The sequence below is a fragment of the Piliocolobus tephrosceles genome, chromosome 11 (assembly GCF_002776525.5).
Source record: "Piliocolobus tephrosceles isolate RC106 chromosome 11, ASM277652v3, whole genome shotgun sequence".
Taxonomy (NCBI): Eukaryota; Metazoa; Chordata; class Mammalia; order Primates; family Cercopithecidae; genus Piliocolobus; species Piliocolobus tephrosceles.
Window position 1 is genome coordinate 88,428,771 of NC_045444.1, and position 5,485 is coordinate 88,434,255.

Sequence of the window (5,485 nt, forward strand, 5' to 3'; positions counted from 1 at the left end):
GAAGGAAGGAAGGAAGGAAGGAAGGAAGGAAGGAAGGAAGGAAGGAAAGTTTCAAGTAAGAAGGTAGCAGTAAGCCTAAGAAATGCCCAACAGATTCTTTACAACTGACAATTATTGAATCGTAGGATCTCTGAGTTGGGAATGACCTTTATTTGTCTAATTCCCCAGTTGAAGATTTGAAAAGAAATGTCAGTGTAGAGAGACTAAGTGGCACACAGCTAGTTAAAACATAACCAAGATAAGAACTCAGGTCTCCTAACTCCAAATCTATACCATGCAGGTTCCTTCTGGCAGAGAAATAATAGGCTGAAAGTGCAGCCACACAAATCTGATTATTTGGGGCTGGTACAAGAGGGTTTCTAGTAACTTTGCAGTTGCAAACCCTGATGGAGCTGAAGCCTCTTGATGAAGCCCTGAGAAGCTATATGAATCAGATCCAAGAGCTGTGTGCCCTGCATGAGCTCATCCCACTTCCATTCTTTTGCTGAGAGGCTGTCAAGCTCTCTGCAGAAGAATGGCATCTGGGTGTTTATACATGGATGTACAGCAATGACACTGTAGACATCTTCTGTGTAGTGTAAATATGAAGTGGTCTTCTTAGCAACCCTCCTTCCTCCCTCCTCCAGCCACAACGCACCTGGTAGCCATGAACCCTACCATGTTGGTATAACATGGACATCCAGTCACTTCCTCTGAGCAGTCCCCCAGACTACAACTGAGGTGAGGTTAAGCGGCTGATCCAAACTAGACCAAGTTGAGCTTCCCCTGAAAATTACTGGAATTGAAAAAATGTCAGACTACAGAGTGGCTCATACCTGTATTCCCAGCACATCCTCTGGAAGGATGAGGTGGGAGGATTGCTTGAGGCCAGGAGTTCAAGACCAGCCTGGGCAATGTAGCAAAACCCCATCTCTCAAAAAAAAATTTTTTTTAATTAGCTGAGCATGGTGGCACACACACCAGTGGTCCCAGTTACCCAGGAGGCTGAGGTGGGAGGATCACTCGAGCCCAGGAGTTTGAGGCTGCAGTGAGGTCTGATTGCTCCTCTGTATTCCAGCTGGATAACAGAATGAGACCCTGTTTTTTTTAAAAAAAATGAAAAGAAATCAGTCTCTCCTTAGGTCCCTGAGTTGTCAGATGTGGAATCTGGGTGCCATCCATGGCCATCTTATGGGCCTCAGAAATAAGAAGCAGCAATAACACTAATGTCACCCAGGTCCCTAATCCTACTGTTCCTGAGATGCAACTCATTGTCATCGTCATCATCATCATCATCAATCATCACTAACCCTTTTTCTCCAATATGATCTGCATTGAGTTTCTGTCATTTGTAACCAAAAGGGCCCTACTAATAAAATACACATTTTTAAAAAAAAAACTTCAAAGAATAATTCAACTAAAAAGAAAAAAATGGGATTTTACTATACGTACTTCTTACTGCCTAAAATGTCTCTTATTCTAGAAACTATCCAATAACGTCAACTTCTAAAAAAAAAATGTGGTAATTGGGAAAAGGGTGGGAAATAATAAAACAGATAAAACAGTAGATTTGGCATCCCCACAAGGATTGTGTGTCTGTCTGGGTTCTCCAAGAAGCAGATGCCAAGACAGAATTAGGTGTGCAAGAGATTTCTTCAGGAAAACACCTGTGAAGGAAGATGAGGAGGGAGCCAGGAGAGCCATCAGACTGGGCACAGTTCCGCCTTGGGCGTAGGAGAGAGAGAAGGAAGGTTGGATGGAAGTGTCTTAGACTACTGTGCAGTTCTAAGAAAGTTCCTCAAGGATATCGGGAGTTCTTGAGCCAAAGTCACCTATCAGAAGAGTCCCACATCTGCAGCATCTCCCAAGATGGAGCCTGGCTACCGTAGCGTCTCTGTCATACGCAGTCATTGGCTAGGAGCATCCTGTGCAAAGCTTAGCCTCCAGAAAAATGTGGTGGTCAACTCAGAGGGTAGCAGCCAGAACCCTCTATCAATTACACTCCTCAAAATTAGAGATCTGAGGGGTCACTTTCCACGGCCACCACTGGGTGCCTGTTCTCTTTGCACGGCCCCATTCAGTACCTTTTTCTTCAGCATCCTACTGAAAGCCATCTACTCCTCTATCCTGATTTATACCAACCGAAGTGCTCTATCCCTCTCTGAATCCCCAAGGCATTTTCTTGTCCCTCTCTTACACAGTTTAATGCTTTCTATCTTGCATTACTTTCTACTTCGTATTGTGTGTGTATATATGCAGCACACTCAGATACAACAAAACCCTGAAGACTATTCTGGAATGTGTCTGAGATGGGGGTGGAGGCTGCTCACCTCATCTTCTTACTCTGGGCACTGGAATCTTTATCTGAATCCTCAGGGTTTACCTCATTTAGATATCTGCTTTATTCCCTTTCTTCTCAGACTCTTATTTGCTCACATTTTAACATTTCTAAAATTGGAGTGCAGCTTATAATTTATGTCAAAAGAAATTTGCCACCTGCTGGCAGGAGAGTGAGTTGAGAAGGAGCTGTTACTGTCTGCCCGTGGGAGAACTTAGCGAGGCACATTTACAATAAGTGAAGCAAATATTTATTGCTGAAGGCATGACTACACTTTCATGTCTTTCAGCGAAACATCAGACAAGCACTTCAGAAGACACAGGAAAAGGACTGCCAGTCTACACTATGGGCACTGTAATTATATACAATAAAAATGGACAGTTACCTCAAGAGAAATAGCAGAATTTTTAAAGTTACAGGAGTTTGGTGTGATCAGCTCATTCATTGAAAAGTTACCCTCAGGTGCCAAATATCTTTCAGAAGCTTCTGGGTGACTTTTAGAAGAAGCTTTTACCCTATAGAAAGGAATAATTTAATTAAGGGAAGGACAAAACCATGAGTTTAACCAAACAGGAAATACAAATGAAACCCTGGTGTTCCACAATATGGCTAAAAATTAGACTGCCTAGCCTACATTTGCTAAGGAGGTCAACATCACCAGCCCACGATTAGAAAGCAGAGAATCTCCACAATGCTATGCACAACTGCCAGTGGTTACAGATGATTCAGAAGAATCCATAGACTACACCTAAAAGAGGTTTATTATCAAACACTGAATGAGATGCTAAAAAAGAATATATGGATAAATATTATTTTTAGTGTTCATATTTATTATAGTGGTTTTTACCACCTTAAAAGCTGTTATTAAATCAGTAGTGTACTTAAAATACACGCATCTTAGAATTGAGGAACTAGAGTTAATATAATAATCAGTGGCATAGTTCTTTAACTTTTGGCTTTAGGTTGATGCCAAAAGGAATTGTTAAGAATGATTAAATCCACACCCTGTAGTGAGAATTCTATACAGTTTACAATATTGAGTTGGCAAAGATCAGTATAGGTAACACAATTCACTCTCCCTCCCTTGCCTATGGAAGACATCACTGATCATCCATGGAGCTCTTTTTTGCTAAGCCAGGAGACTGCAGAATTACTCCCAATCAAGTCTTCTAGGCAGTCACCACCAACTGATTGGACTTGGCACATAATAGGAATCCTGGCTGTCATCCCTATGCTATATTCTTGTATGGAATGTAACTCTGAAGAATATACAAGGAGCTCTTATACCATCTCTTTCTCCACCCTAAAGAATTAGTGAAACCTAGCCAGAGCAATCAGACAAGAGAAAGAAATAAAGGGCATCCTGATTGCACAAGAAGAAATCAAATTATCCTTGTTTGCAGGCGATATGATCTTATGTTTGGAAAAACCCAAAGACTCCACAAAAAATAACTACAGCTGACAAACAAGTTCAGTGAAATTGCGAGATACAAAATCAATATACAAAAATCAGTAGCATTTATATATGCCAACAGCAAACAATCTGAAAAAGAAATTTAAAAAGTAGTCCTATTTACAATAGCTACAAATAAGATACCTAGGAATAAACTTATCTAAAGAGTGAAAGATCTCTACAATAAAAACTATAAAACATTGATGAAAGAAATCGAAGAAGACACACAAAAATGGGAAAATATTCCATGTATGGATTAGAAGAAGTAATAATTTTTAAATGTTCATACTAGCTGGGTGCAGTGGCAGGTGCCTGTAGCCCCAGCTACTCAGGAGGCTGAGTTGGGAGGGTTGCTTGAGCCCAAGAAGTGGAGGCTGCAGTGAGCTAAGATCATGCCACTGCACTCCAGCCTGGGTGACAGAGCAAGATCCTGTCTCTAAGAAAATAAATAAATAATAAAAATGTCCATACTACTCAAAGTAATCTACAGATTCAATGGAATCTCAGTCAAAATATCAAAGACATTATTCACAGAAATAGAAGAAAAAAAAATCCTAAAATTTACATGGAACTACAAAAGATGGAATAGCCAAAGCAATTCTGAGGAAAAAAGAACAAGGCTGCAGGCATCACATTACCTGACTTTAAATTATACTAAAAAGCTATAGTAACTAAAACAGTGTGGTACTGACATAAAAACATACATGTAGACCAACCGAATAGAGAACCCAGAAATACATCCACACATTTATAAACAACTTATTTTCACCAAAGGTGCCAAGAACATACATTGGGGAAACCACAGTCTCTTCAATACATGGTGCTGGGAAAACTCGATATCCATATGCAGAAGAATGAAACTAGACCCCTATCTATCACCATATACAAAAATCAAATCAAAATGGATTAAAGACTATGAATCTACTAGAAAAAAAACACTGGGGAATGACTCCAGGACTTTGGCCTGGGCAAAAGTATCTTGAGTAAGACCTCAAACCACAGGCAACCAAAGCAGAAATTGACAAATGGGATCACATCAAGGTAAAAAGCTTCTGGGACAGGCATGGTGGCTCATGCCTGTAATCCCAGCACCTGGAAGCCGAGGCGGATGGATCACCTGAGGTCAGGAGTTCAAGACCAGCCTGACCAACATGATGAAATCCTGTCTCTACTAAAAATACAAAAATTAGCTGGGCGTGGAGGTGGGTGCCTGTAATCCCAGCTACCTGGGAGGCTGAGGCAGAAGAATCACTTGAACCTGGGAGACAAAAGGTGCAGTGAGACATAATCAAGCCATTGCACTCCAGCCTGGGCAACAGAGTGAGACTCCATCTCAATAAATAAATAAATAAATAAATAAATAAACAAACAAACAAACAAACAAACTTCGGCACAGCAAAGGAAACAATCAACAAAAGTGAAGAGACAACCCACAGAATGGGAGAAAATGTTCACAAACTACCCATCTGAAAAGTGATTAATAACCAGAATATATAAAGAACTCAAACAACTCTATAGGAAAAAATCTAATAATCTAATCAAAAGGGTCAAAAGATCTGAATAGACATTTCTCAAAAGAAGACATACAAATGGCCAACAGATATAAGAAAAATGCTCAACATCACTAATCATCAGAGAAATGCAAATTAAAACTACAATGAAATATCATCCCACCCTAATTAATTAAAATAGCTTTTATCCAAAAGACAAGCAAT